The 15,865-nt window shown below is 40.4% G+C and overlaps 1 protein-coding gene across 5 annotated transcripts in view; it reads right to left on the bottom strand.

Annotated features, from left to right (window-relative positions):
- sipa1l1 (signal-induced proliferation-associated 1 like 1) overlaps positions 1 to 15,865 on the bottom strand; it is an 88,903-nt gene that overhangs the window by 64,157 nt on the left and 8,881 nt on the right. The window lies entirely within an intron of this gene.

Below are 15,865 nucleotides of genomic sequence, written 5' to 3' on the forward strand. Positions count from 1 at the left end.
ATTAATCAAATAATGACTTCAGCTCGAGGAGAAACAGAACACTGGCTCAAGACAAGGCACTGGCTCTCTGGACCAACTGTATTGCCTAAATACACAACTTAAATTATAATACTAACAGTCAAATACTGTGCATACCAGAACATATTGGACAGGTTTAGACTTGAGGAAAATGATAATATCACTAAAAAGTCAGAATTCGGCTTTAGTTTCAGTGATAGCTCCTCCTTGGAGACTAGTTTTATTTAATACTCTTATCTAAAAAGCAAAATCCCCCTGAGAAGAACAATGACCTGTTTCATAACAGAGTCCCAATGAGAAAAAAAGAGGACAGAGACAGAGACAACAACAAGAGCCTTGGCTTTCCTTTTTAGGATGCAAATTCTGAACTGTGACCCAGGACGGAAAAGTGTGCATAACTTAATGACTGCCTGTATTTTAATCTATTTTAAATTGTAGAAATGGCTGATGGGGACATCCTGCCCATCCCTGCAAAAGATGGACCACATCCCTATCTTTTGCAAGGTGACACAAAATCTTTCAGCTTATTAGAATCAGCTTAAAAAGCCTCTGGGAAAACATATCAGTGCCAACTTTAATGGAGTCTCTCAAAACGGTAGAGGTAATCCAAGTTCAAGGACCAACAGAGGTACTCTAACAAGACTCAATGAAGCACGAGCATTCATTTTCAGAGCTTAATAAATGTTATTTATTACAGTAGATACATAAGTGAGCTACATTTATCATGCTCATATGCAGCTTGTGTGGATGTGTGTGCAAAGTAAAAATCATAAAATGTGCTTAAAACCTGCATGCTAACCATTACAGTTGGTGACAAAAGTAAATAAGAGTGAGGTGTCCAGTGTATTCACAGCTCAAACTAGTCATCTGGCAATTGTTTTTAAACACATACACACACCAACACACACATTTCATTTCCTCTCTGTGGAGGTTGGCTGGATTTCCTGGAGAACTGGTGCAGCAGCAGCTGCCGACTCTGCAGACTTGATATGAGTTCCATCTGTGTGGTCCTGTGAATTCATTTGATTTGACTTGTGATTTGTCCTCATGACAACCAACTTTAACATTCAGCTTCCCACCAGATATCACCAATCCAGTAATTAACTTGTTAGCCCCGACTCATGGTACCATGGTTTGACAGATCTGACAAACACAATCTGTAAGGCTTGACTTGATGTGATTGAGAGCTTAATTGAACCACCTCTGCCAAAGACTAATCCATATATACGGAAAAATGACTCAGCTACGTAGTATTAACACAAACTGGCATAATATTTTTTTTACAAAAAGGAACAGGTGAACACTGAAGTCTGAAATAAGATCTGAAATCAAGATAACATGCAGCGTATCATCTTCATTGCCTCATAACGGAGATTAGATCACACTTGAATTTCACATTTAGTTCCAATAATTTCATCCGCATCCAAATGAGAAAACAAACAATAAGGTGCAGCCCCAGCCACATCGCCTGTTCCTCTTTCATTTTATTTAAAGTAAGAGGAAGCTCTAAAGTGAGTGCTCTGCAGACTTTGAGCATAATGGGTAACACCAGTGTGAGCACAAGTTTATTGGCCAGTGGGAACATTTCCTCACCATGGCATCCCCAAGTCGCCAAGGCAGTGACATAAACATATGATCAATCACTTCCTGTCATCTGCTTGGATGACTCAAGACAAACACTGACAAATCCCATCATGTGATCAGTTTAGTCACTAAAGGATGGCATAAACAGTTATTAAATATGTGGCTTTTATTGTCTGATATAAAATTATAACATATCATTTAGGGAAAAAGTGTAATAACTTATGTTGATGTTAGCTAAGGCAGCACATCCCTATCTGTATTATGCTGCAGAGAACCATGCAATTAAGAACAATATTCTACTTGTGTAAATGTGCTTCCAATAATATACTGTTTCGAACTGCCAACAAAAAATAATGGTTGAAATTTAAAACCAACTTTGTATCTAATTAAAAGCAGCATTACAAGATCAGCACAATTTTGAGCTGGTAAAAAATGCATTTATTCTTTCCCTGACTTCCTTTCATAATCAACAAAACATTTTTATCATAGTCAAATCCTCTACTGCAAACAGAGTCCGATTTACTCTCCAAACCCATTTGTATCTTGCGTGACTAAAAAAGTCAGCTTCATTACCATCTCTCTATATGCCAAGCTATTAGTACAGACTGCTAACCTGGACCTTGGACCTCTCCGTAGTCTGTTTCTGCATGCTGGCATTCAGCCTAATGAGGCTTGCTAATGGTCTACCCATGTCAATCTGGGGGGAACCTTCTACTCTATGCAAACTGGAACACATGTACACAGTTGCTCAGTACACACACTTCCTAGCACTTTCCACAGCCGCTTAGTTGATGAAAAGACACACATAGCCCAAGCATGAGTCAACTTTACACCAAACCTCTGTCTGCATCTCAAACTCTCCATTCATCTTTCCCTGCTTGGCAGATGTGCGCATCTAAATCTGGGCTACCATAGCCTTCTTTAGCCCTGTTACAGAACTCCTTTTTCAGTATCTGGCTGAAAATTCTAGGGGTTGATTAATGTTTAGAAAGTGGCCAACAGTTTACACATTAATCACCCACATTTTTGAGGAGATAATAGGAAAACACGCATGAGTAATGAGCATACAAACTTGAATGAGACATACAGTCCAGTAACTAAGTGGGCAACCTTTTGTTCCACCCCACCACTTCTCCACAGGGACACTGGTGGCGACTGCTGCTGCATGGCCGCTCTTCGATTGGCTTCGCAAGGCCACACGCTCACAGGAACTTGTCCATTAGTCATGCTCTGTTAATGTTACTAGTTAATGATTGTGAGCTCGGTTTCAACACATTTATAAAGTTTGGCTTCAGTCTGTGCATTCAAATGGCACAGGGGAGTTAAATACTAAACTAAAGACTTCAGTTTTGACAGCTTAGAGGTCAAAAAACATATTACAGATATATGAAAAACTGTATGAGCTGGTTGGAACTAGCGACGCAACCTAAAAATAATTCAAATCGAAGTTAATATGATATCTGAATTACTAACTGTACACAATCCTTTATTCTTAGGAATGCAATGGAACCAGAGCTTTAAAAGAAAATGCATAATCCAATAAAGCTTGGCCGGGGAAGTACATTGAGCTGCATCTATGACCAATACTGTGACTGCTGTATTGGAGAAAGCAAAAGGGTTTCAGAGAGAGGGCAGATGGATGACAGAGAAATGAGAAGGAGATGCAGGTTTTGGAGAGCAGAGAGAAATAAAGAAAGAAGAAAAAAAGAGGAGGGCAAAACAGGTCAGAGCTGGTAAAGCCATCGTGTGGGCTGGCAGGGTAGTTCACGTCTTAGGCCAAAGCCACAAGCTTCTCCAGATGCTTTTACACCGGCCGCTGCAGCAAGGCAAAGGGCAGCTTACTGTAACTTTAAAATTAAAACAACATCACAAAAGATGGACAGATGGATCTAAAAGTCCTTTGAAATGTGAGGACTCCTTGAAAGTCAGTTTTCAACATCAGCTTTTTGATTTTCAAACAAATTCTGACCTCCCAGCTACAAATTTCCTTGGATTTAGAGATCATGTCCATCTGGTAAAAAGTCAAGAACCAAATGTCAAATTCAATCTGCAAAAAATTCATAAATGTAAAGTTTACAAGACCAACTGTTGAGTTTCCTCCTATAATGCATTCTCACTGCAGATTTGAAGCATGTTCCATCCATTAGCCATAAAACAAACCCAGTATGACCCAAGAAAAAGCTGTGATTAAGAAGAATGTGTACTTTGGCCACGATTTTTAGGAGACAGCTTGACAATACAAATCATGCTGTGGTAAACTGGATTCAGACAGAGCATTAGCTCAAGTTGCAGGTCGTAAAAGAGACAACGTCCAGATGTCTGGCAGGACGCACAAGAACGCAGCAGAGGATTTAGGGGAGCTAGTTCTCTTCCCAGTCAGCTACTGATGGTAGCTGACTGGGAGCTGACTCCCCGTTGAGGATCAAATCCTTATTGGGAACCACACTGGAAACACCAAAAAATTCAAAGGGATTTGATCCCACTTTCTCTCTACATTTGTTTTAAGGGATAAAGTTGGCATTGTTTAATATTTTTCTTAATGTCAACAAACCCCATGAAAAGACCAAAACCAACAGTGCAGTATTCTGTCTCTTAATACTTTACATCTGTTCTACCCTGTATCTGTGCAGCTCTGTCCAGTTGTTCCTACAAAACACATATATTAAAGTTTAAACTAGAACTGCACTTGGAGAGCACAGACCTCCAACGAAGTGTCCATTTATGGTCCCGTTTACTGTATTAGGAGGTCCAACTTCTGTGTCTTGAGCTTTTAGTATTAATATGTAAACAGCATGGATGCTGCAGATAAGATGTGTTGTTTTTTAATGCTATTTTATTGCAAAACCTTTAGGCAATGTGGACATTAAAAGACACAACAGTTGTAAAAACTTACAATATAGCTGTATTAGGGTTCGGTTTCTTCATTCAGATAAAGCTAATTTGGCTCAACTCTTCACTTTCTGGTGCTACTTTCTGGTTGCCAGGGTGCGTCATAATTTCACCATACCAGTCTTTTCAAAAGAATGCTGTCAGAGGCTCAGAGGAAGAGATAGATGACATGAGAGTCTGGAAATAACCTTCTTCACAATGACATACTTTTTCCTTTCTTGGTCTGATTATGAAGACCAATGAAAGCCTCTGTCTCTTGTTATACAGTCATGGGAGAATTAATGATCTTGACTACTTGCTTTTGTATTCTTTCACAAAGAATTCCATTGTTATGAATTAGGTGCGACCAAAATATGCTAGCAAAAAAAATGCCGTTGTAGCCCATTTCTTAAAATATACAACTTTAAGTGTTGCCACGTGCACCATTGGGCTCTCACTTTCTGTTTAGTTGAGTAGAAGCATTTAACCTGGATGAATAATTAGCACCTTTTAAGTACTTCTTATGTAACCCACTCTATCTAAGCCCGGGCTCTAATCTTCAGCTGGCAATGCTTAACACATGCCGAGACACTGAAAAGAAAAACTGCAATGCTCTGATATAAAATCAACACCTTTTTTTAATAGCCCATAAAAATACCAACCTCACACCCAATACTAAAAGAATGACCAAAATTGTAGGAATGAGTCAAAGTGTGGGGTGCGATGTGTTACATAGGGCGAGAGAAGAAGTGGAGTCTATAAAACCCCATGAAGGTGTACGGGGATGCTCAGGGAACTTGCAGAAACTCAAATTCTGTGGATTCCATTTCAAAGCCATTTCAAAGCCACTTCAAGCCAGCATAAGCAGCTTTGTTCCTTTGCCACCTATCCTCACTTTCTGCCCATTCTAAACCTATCTTTATTGTTTTGGCCACAGCTCTCTATCAAGTCTCAGCTGCCTGCTATTCACATTCCTCAGTCATGGGGACATAAGCTTGAGTTTTCCTCTCCCACACTCTTCAGCCCTTCAGAAAACAGGGATACAGGCTGGCGAAGCCGCTGTATCAAATCTATTTGTCGGTTAAACCTTCTTCAGAGCGGAGCCTGGATTAGGCCTGCTTTTAGCTGCTGTTGCTGCTATTCAGCGAAACCTGGCGTGAGTGTTTGCTTGCACCGACGGCCAGTGAGCTTTGACGGGCCAAGCTATTCCTGACTTGCCAGGAGGAGTTCACCCAATGGCCACAAAAGCCTCCAATTTACTATCATCGTTGTTATAGTCATCAGAAGTGTGTGTGCCATGACTGCTTACGTGTGAGTGGCAATGCAACTTAGATTCAAAACACTATGAGCCGATTGAGAGAATTAATGTTAATCAAAAAAGTATTGAGGAGTTTAATTACCATGGCGGCGATGTGGTTGCTTTTTTAGCCAAGTGTCACTGCTATCAGGCCAAAAAGATGGTTAGAAGTAAGGACAGAGGAGAAAGCAGAAAGTCTGTGTGTCTGAAGAAGCCTGGGAATCATCTGTGCACAGAAGGGAATTGACAAAATGTGGCAAGGAAGAAAAGCATGACCAAAGTAGCAGATCCTCTGCTACGACTGTAAATCACACCAGGATCCTCAAGCAAGAGAAAAGGGGAGGAAGAATAGAGTGTTATCCAGAAAAACAAGCTAAATCAGAGTAAAAAGATGGGTTAAGCAGCCAAGAGAGTGCTACAGATAGAAATATAAAAAAGATAAAGTGAGACAGAAAAGAAAATTTAAAAGAGGGAGGGAAGTGTAGAGTCTCAACTTGAGTTCACAAGTTCAACTGGAAAAACCTTTCCCTTCTCTCCACTTTCCCCCTTGTCTGCACTTCACGGTGAGCACAGGAAAAGCACAAATATCAAAGATTCAGGTAGCCAAAGAAGTGTGTGTATCTGTGTGTAGCCACGTGTATATGTGTGTGTCACTTCCTGATAGAGACCTGGAGCAGCATTAACATTTAATCCTTGTGGTCAAAACTGCATCTTAGGAAATTTTAACTGTTCAGCACCTCTGTCTCACCACCATCTGACAGAGTACAAGCCTCCACAGTGATCTCAAGTGTATGTGTAGGTCTGTTTGGTGTCTATTGGGAACCAACAGTGTGGTAAAACCTTGATAATGAAAGCTATAAATCACAGCTACCACATCCCTGGCCTCAAAGCTCATAAAACTCCTGCCCACAACAGCCTGACAACAAAAACATGCTGTTTTTTGTTGTTTTTTTTCTTTTCTGGGTCTTTTCTTTACTAGCATTCACACAATAAACAACAGCAGTGGCAGGAGTAGCCATGGTACAGCCAAGGCACCATAAACACTCTTGCCTCTTGTTTCACCCCACTACATTTCCCCTGACACTTGGAGAAGTATCTTCAATGGGATTTCGACTACAAGTCCTTCTAGTTGGTAATCTTTTTACCATCTACTGAGTAGGGCTCCTCTCTGTTTTCCCTAACCCACTTAGTCATTAAATCCACATTACTGATGATTATCCAACAAAAATCTCATTATGTAAATATTTTGTGAAAGCACCAATGATAACAATATTGTCACAACATCAACAGAAATATTTGGTCAAAAATACCATGATATTTGATTTACTCCTTACTGCCAAGCCCTACTACTGAGTCATGTAGGCATGTAAACAAAGCTAGTGTACTATCTAGATAGTACACTATTATCCACACTGGAAAAATAAATGCATTGATTCTTGTTGGAATTGGATGTCAGTGTTTTTCCTGAATTTATGGGAGATTGAAGTGCATTAGTGGGGCATTTGAAGGTCCTTAGCCAAGAAAAAAAATGTTTCAATTTAAAATATACAATTTCACATAATTTTGGACCATAATTATTACAATCTATCTAAAAAATGTGTTTTTGTTTTTTTAACAATACAGTATGATATAATTTTCTATTCTACAATTCTGAATTAAATTAGTTTTTATTAACTTCACTCGTGTGTTATTCATGGAACATAGAGTCAGGAGTCTCCGATAGTCAGAGATGTGTGTCTATTTACCAAGCATACACATACGCCAGGTAATGAAGAAAAGAGAGAGAGGCACAAGTGTACGCTCATGCTTTTAATCTTGACATCTGAAGACGCATGCCCAGTGCTTACAGTAATTAGCCCAGAGTTTTGTTCTCACTCCGCTCTTTATTGTGCTGACAGTCTAAACAATCTCAAAGCACAAGACATAGTCCCAGGTAGCATCATTATCAGACAAAGCCTGAAACAATGCCTGACAAGTTCTGAGGGCGGACATCTTAAGTTACCAATCAACTTAACAGGGGAGAGCAGTGAACTGTAAATAAAGGCATAAACAAATTTCCGTGTCTTGACAAACAGAATGATAGATTGGTGGTGTAGTTTTGCCTTTAAATTCTTCTGTATAAGGTAACTAAAGGAATTTATTAAAGCAAAAACACATACAACAGGATAGTACAGTGTACCTTGTTGTATCTTGTTATCACTGAGGGAATCTATTGATACCATGCCATGATATCTTGTGGGGAAGGTGGCGAAATAACGCTTTTTTTTTTTTTGTTATTTTTAGGGCGGAAAAAATCTGACAGAAGAAAATGAAATTGCTGCAACAACTTATGAGGCATAATCGAGCATGAGAATGACCATTATCTAATATAATAATAATGTTCTCAACCCTTACACACTTTCGTCAGGTGCATCAAATTGATTCATTGATTTTTATTACAGATTTATGACTAGAACAAATTGACACACAATACTGAGCTGCATCACAAGTTAAACTCTAAAAATGCTGTGACAACCATGTTTTTGCCTTGATACAGCAACTGACACAAGTGACACAGGACGTCGAACAAGTGAAGTCCAGAATAAATTAGCCATGTGCTTTTCTTTAAAAAGAAGTATAGAAATTGATTTTTCATCACCCTGATTTGAATTGACAGCTATTTGTATCACAAATTAACTGTCTTGTGAAGTATGGTAACATTGCTAGCAATCAGTCATTAGTAGTCATTTCAATTGAAGTTGCAGGATGTGACTTTGCATGGATTCATTTCTCAAAGGAACATGGTTGGAGACCACTGAGGTAGAAAACCTGCACTTGTGTCAAATTACGCCTCAACCAACTGAGAGGCAAATGGCTGTGAGGCCATCGGTCACAAGACGAGGAGGCAGATTGACAAGTGCATGTTTAATGGCCGTGAGAAACAGTGTGCAGGGGTTCCTGGGTAATCACTATATATTATAAGGGATGGGAGGAGAACAGGGCTGCAGACAGCAAGCCCTGTGACACTTTGACCGATATGAAGCTTTGCGCCTCCCAAAGGGGCAAAACAGAGAAAAGGCCTTTGAATGAAAGGCCTACTGCTAAGCTTTCTGTGCGGTGCCCTCAGCCCCGCAGCTCACAACCAAAGAAAGGGTCAAGCCGTTGCTTGACTACAGGCATCTGGGGCTTTTCCTAGCAAAACAAAACAATTAAGTGCGGGGGCTGGATCTTCTTGAGGTCCACCTTTCCCTCCCTGGCGTTCATCACTCTAAAACCTCTGCTCTACTAGTATTCTACTCTAACCTCTGCATTTTCCCCCTGTACAGATAAAACGTCTTCATTTTTCATAAGTTGTTTTCCTCTTTAAAATGCCTAAACTCAACTTGTCTTCTATTTATCTTCCTTCCCCTGCTTATCTCTAAATTCTGCCTCATCTATACCCAGTGTTGTTGCTATCCATGTATCACTACATAATTCTGTGGCAATTTAAACCAAACTCCCTCAGTGTACAACACAATTGAGAGCTGAAACAGAGCCGCAGGGACAGCTTTGGGTGCAGACATTAGTCCCTTTCTCAAAGTCTGTTCAAGGCTGGAATCTTGCTCGGTTATTAGTTACATACACAGAATTGGAGGACAGAGTTCTTGCACAGTTAAGATGGCCATGGAAGTAGTACCACATCCAAATCGATGTCTGTGTAAAAAGTTCAGCAGGAAAGGTGGGAACACACAGACACGCTGTTGTGTTACATATCGAGGCACCATGTTATCTAAAATGACACACTGGGGCGGCATTATGCCAGCATTGTTTGATTTGGTGTAAAAAAGCAAAGCCGGCGTAATGGCTCTTTTTCAAGACAGTATTGCAAAATTTCTGTGTTACAGTGTCAGAGGTTCCACCATGCTCCCATCAGATCCTGTCAAAGGTGCCAAAAATGGCTGATGTCCGGAGAGGTTTGGCGGGGAAAAGCCAACAGACGACAAGTTCCTGTCATATGTTTTCAGGCATCACTTAACAGTGTTTCTACTCAGTTTCATCCGTCCATCAATCACTTCAGGCCTGTCTGTGTGTTCCTCTTATTTTCTCTTAAATAGAGTGAACTCTCAAAGAAACTGTGTATCCTCAAATTCCAGGTTGTTGCATTGCTTCATGCAAAACAGAAATGTGAAAATCACCTGGCAACCTTGAAAATGGTCACTTTTTCCTCCAACTGCATTTTCATCAACTCAACAGGCAAACAAGGAATAGATACATAAACTCAAAGCTTTCCACTGAACATGTCCAGCAAACATCAAAAGCTGAACCACATATTTTTTGTAGTTTGGACATTTCCTTTGGATATAACAGAGCCGTAATTGCTATACAACAAAAACAGATCACAGCCGACAGTGCTGCTGACATTTCCTACAATGGTTATTATAGTCCCTTAATGGTTGATGTGTATGGAGGAGTTTAAGCCTGTGTTTGTTCAAAACAAACTTCTATTTGATGGTAAATGTGAGTTTTTCTGTGTCTCGCTGTGATGCCGTATCACAGACACACAGTTCAAAATAAAACAGACGCCTCTTCCTTTAGTTACAGAGGTCTGGGAGGGCAACATGATGAGCTTTTTAATGATAGTGACTCTGATACAGGCGTTTTAATAGAGCTTGCAGGGTGATAGGCCCCTTCCTGGAAGACACCTGCAGTGCATTATTCTGTCTTTATTCAAGGTTTATGCTACTTGCAGAGTCTGCCAAAAGAAACACGCCAGGTGGCTGGGGAAAAAATTAACAGTAACTCAGTTTCACAGAAGTTCCTGTCCACAATCACGGTGTAACACATTGCCAACATGAGGGGAGAAGATAGTACTAACTAGTGTAAGCTGCCTTCGTCTACAACACATGATGAAAGGATATTTATTTGTGGTGCATTGAGAGTAGCTGTAGGGATAAAAGAGCGCTACAGGAAGAAGCTTAAGTTGTAAAAAAAAAAAAAAAAAAGAAAGAAAGAAAGAAAAATGGCTTCTAATTACCGTTGTTAGAACCCTGCATTATCATTACACTCCAAGGTTTCTGACAACACAACAACTGTGCTACCAAGGCAACACAGTGCCGGAAGAGAGGATGTTGGTGCTGCCATTTCTATGTTTTGCTCATTTCAATTTGCCTCCAATCCACACGGACTACATGTGATCAGTCTGTTCAGTGTCAATCTGCTCGATGACCTGTACCCTAATCTCAAACCCACTCTGATGAGCGCAGGTGGACTCATCAGTCAGCTTCGCTGGCACCACTTCACCCATGGGCTGAACAACACAGCACAGCTGGGTTCATCTGATATTATGTAACGCAGCGCCACCCCCGCAGGCCCTGTTCACACTACCCCTCTCCTCCTACTCCCTCCTCCTCCCACTAGTGCACCATTGGCCATTTGCAGGCAGAGGTGCATTGTGAGACAAGAGTGCTCCAGCTCTGACACAACCTGTGGGGATATTTGTGGAGGATTCGGCTTTGGGAAAGTAAAAAAAAAATAATAGCATGAAGCCCATGCATAGTCATGCAGCTTGTTGACTTCATGGTTTTTCCCATAACCTTTGCTTTTATAATTCATTAGACTGAATAATACATGAGATAGCTTGTGTTGGACACATACCCCCTTCGGTAAAAATTCCTAAAATGGTGATTACATTCCAGGGTTGTATCCATCATTGATCCCATCAGTGATTCTGCCTTTACTTCTTGGAAACAAATTTTGTTACTAAGCAATACTTGCCAAAAGTGGAATTGCACCCGTTGCCTGGCAACATTAGCTTATTGAATCTCATATCAGGAAGCAATGAGAGCCCAGTGTTGCTTTGAGCTACAACCCTCTAGATACTCTTTTCATCTCGGGGAACAGGCTGTGATGTCCAACTACAATCACGCTATTCAAGTCATCTGATATCCCATTAAATCTTTACACCTGGCCTCTCACAATCAGTGATATAATCCTGCACACACCCCAAACCTGATACATATGAATTCATAAGGTAAGAGCACCCTCCTGACGGTTATTTATTTGCCTCTTACTCACTGACTGCAAAAAAAAAGGCAGTTTCTTTCAAACCAGTATGTCAGGGATGAGACACTAAAATACAGATCACAAGAGAGGCAGGCTGAAGTGAGTCCCTTCATTTCAACCTCTCCTCAACCGTGGCCATTTTCCCCAAGTGCATTATGAGACGTTAAAGGTCTTCAGGCGGTCTCTTCATTAAAAACAACCCTGTGGGTGCAAGCTGAAGACACATTACTTCCAAACTGGCTTGCTGGCATTAGAAAGAATCGCTAGGGCAGTCAACTCTCCTCCCATGCGCCAGTTGTTTCTTAATGAAAAACAGCAGCTTGCTTAAGCTCACACTTCTCACATCCATAAACCACTGATCGAGCCTTCCTCCTCGCAGCTGGAGAGACCCAGCGGAGGCATTAACTGGAAGTTGTCAGAACGCCACTGGAATGGATCAAAGCTCTGTGTGGTAAATAGCCTCCGATGACCATCGAAAGCACTCTCCAACGCCGTAGAGCAGGCCCGCTCAATTAGAGAGGCTTGGTAACAAGGCAGCAACAGTCTGTGTTCATGATGATAGGGAGGGATGCAGAGGAAACAGGTGTGAGAGGAGGAGAGCAGGGAGGTTTGCTGACAGACAAGGTCACCATCACTTGCTCCATGAGTCAAGAGGGTTTTTTCTCAGCAGGATGGAGGGATGACAGGCTAGTGGTATGTGATAAAGAGGAGTCTGGTCTTGTGAACATTGGGAAAAAATGAATTAGATATCAATTTATAAACACTTTTATGGGCTGCAAATCATTATTTTCAATACTAAGTATGATGACTTGTCAAAAAACAAGATTACGGGGCGTCCCGGTGGCTCACACCGGTAGAGCGCTGACCATGTATGCGGTGTGCTGCGGTGGAGCCGGGTTCGAATCCGGCCTGAGCTCCCTTTGCCGCATGTCTTCCCCTCTATCACCCCCTTTCAATCTCTCACTATCAATAAAGCAACAAAAATGCCAAAAAAATAATCTTTAAAAAAAAAAAAAAAAAAAAAACAAGATTACACGTTCATTCAACAGTCCAAAACTCAGTATATTTAGTTGATCATAAACTAAATATCACATTTAAGGAGCCATTACATTTCTTTTTTATGGTCTAAAAACTATCTGATTGTATTAATTGGTTATTAAAATAAGTTAGTTAGCTGTCAGTGAGGACTGTCTATGACAAAAATACTATGTATTTGAATTTAATATGTAAATATTTTAAAATACATGCTTATATTTAAGTAAATGTGCCTGAAGATGTAGTTATGTCTCCAGTTGTATTAGTTTTCTCTCTTATAGACTTAATGCTCAAAAACCAATATTAAAATAGTTCAAACAAAATGTGGAACATAATGTTTGTCTCATTCTGTCAGCCCTACCATTGATCAACTAATAGATCAATCAACTCGTTCTTTCAGCAAAGCATTTTCACCAACATCAACCTAATAAAAAAGACAAAAATCACAACACGCTATAATACAGGCCATCTTCACTGAGCGAGTCTTTGTGATTGGAAATGAAAGCATAAATTAGATTTTCCCTCGCTTTACAGGCTATCTGAGCAACAGTTCAGGAAGGTCAGCGAGGTTAGGACTCCATTCACTAACTGACACCAGGAACAAAGCTCACTGGAGCTGGCTTCTCTGCAGCTATATACCCCAGTGTGTGTAGCCCAACACTTCCAATCCTGCTTGTCCAAATAATCATTAACCAGTTCAGCCCTGAGTAAATATTTTAAGAACCTCTGTAAACTAGACGGTAAATACACACCTCAGAGATGGGGATGCAGAAGCACACATACGCAGTGTAAAGAGGGGGAGGTTTGGATAGTGTGGCACGCAGATTTCATTGTTCTTCAGCGTGTTGAGCTTAGATGAAGTTGAAAACAATGAGGTCATCCCCATTGTGTACACACAGAATTCTCACATTCTGCTGGATGCCATTGCACAACCCAGCTAAAAGCATGATGGGATGTACCTAGTGAAAGGCTGATGCATTTTTACCAAATATTTGGTCTTCACAAAGCCATGAACCTGAAATCCATTAAACCCAGGAATGGAAACTCGACTCTGACTCTCAAGGCCATCACCTTACAAGCCAAAACACTCCCCTTCTTGGATGAGCACTGTGAGCAGAGAGGTTGCAGTGAGCACTACAGATCATGACAGGCCACTTTCCTGTTTTGGTTTCTGCTTCCACCACCTGCAAGCCAGATGTTATATGCCTGGGCACTGTGACCTCATTTTTAGTTTAAGAGAAAATCGTCTGCAAGTTCACTTAAGCCAGTCCGATCTTCCAGTCTAGTTTATGTGGAATAGGAACTTTAATCAATAGAATAAGCCAATTAATCAATTAGCTGATTAATCAATTTGTTGATGAACAGAAAATTCATAGATATTGTCAATGCCATAGGAGTGGTTTAGGTGATTTATCGCTAAAGCTGTCAACATTAGCAATTTCAAGTTCCTCAAAGGTTAATATAGCTATAAAATAAATGTCTTTCAGTTTTAACTTCTGGTCAAACCAACAAGCAACATGAAGCCTGAACTGTGAAGTGCATTTTTCAGCATTGTTATACATTTTATAGACAACAATGAATCCCAAAACAAGTAAATAAGATGAAAATAAACAGGTCGATGTGATTTGATCATACCAGCTGCAACACCAAATCAGGTCAGGGGCATAAAGTGGGGCAAATGCCCACTTCCCTTCTGCCAATCCGCCTACTTCCTGCGCCTTTGCTCAGACCACACCCATCTTTAAAGTCAAGTTCTGTGATTGCATCCTGCACAGTTGTGATGATATTGCAGTGATAAAATCTGTCCACAGACATATTAACACCTGTTAAAGTACTCCAAAAGTACTTCTGTGGTACAACCCAGATGCCAACACTGTGTAAAAATGTAAATAAAAACAGAATGCATCAAATTTAGAATCAGAAGTTCTCCACTTTGAGCATCAAATATATTCTCTTTCTACTATATTCATTTGAATGTAGGTCAAAGACTTTTCAAATCATTGCATGTTGTTTTTATTATGCATTCTACAGTGTCCCAACTTTTTTTGGAATCTGGGTTGTACAGGAGGTGTCTCCAGGACTGCATTCTACCATGATGACACAAACACAGAATCACAAGTTGACAAAACTGCCACGGCTGGTAAAAATATAATCCAGTCTTATACATATTGGCAACAAAATGAGCATCATATCCGGCTCCTAACAAGTGTCAGTGAGGAATTCACCACTATCAGCATTATCTCTGGCTTTGTGTCAGTACATGGATCTGCAAGGCAGGAAGACTGTCAGGGGTTCAGCCAAAAGCTGCTGCTGCTGCTGCTCTCAGTGCATCAAGATGGATTTATGTGTTTACCTCCCCTGGCACAAGCTTGGACCTCCTGGAATCCCCAAACCCAAGCAAGATGACTTTGATTACAGGGATCCACCAGAGCTCTTTTCTCCTTGGCACAATGTGTGACTGCTCGAGCCTTATTCAATTTTTTTTAGTGAAATGACATCAATGCAAATGCACTAAATATGCCACATTTGTCTTTGACTGTTTATCATATGCAACTTTTATTTCATCCAATCCCATGCTGTTTTTGTACAATAAGACTTTTGTATCAGTGTGTGATTAGCTAAATAGTAGATATGCTTCATACTGAATTAGATATTACAACCAAAGCATTATACACACAAAAATCAAACCACCACCAACCCTAAAAAAACAGAAAAGCAGCAACAACCAGCACAAGAAACACTGTTAGCAAGCCAGCCACAGCTGAGCTCAAGCAAGAAACATTCATATATATCCATTTGCTGCTTACTCTGTTCAAGGTCGTAGGAGACTGGAGCCTTTACTATGCACTCTGCAAATATTCAGAGCATGCTGTGGTAAGTTAAAAACCCAATTCACACCAGGATAGAATATAAAATTATGCTGCCAGCCCAGTCAATCCAGTGATCAAACCACATCCACACAGTCCTAATAAGGCAGCTTAGCTTCATCAGTTTTTTTGAGTTAAGCTCCTTATAAATAATAACTACTATGTTTTCCCCCCT

Source organism: Centropristis striata, chromosome 18 (assembly GCF_030273125.1).
Source record: "Centropristis striata isolate RG_2023a ecotype Rhode Island chromosome 18, C.striata_1.0, whole genome shotgun sequence".
Taxonomy (NCBI): domain Eukaryota; kingdom Metazoa; phylum Chordata; class Actinopteri; order Perciformes; family Serranidae; genus Centropristis; species Centropristis striata.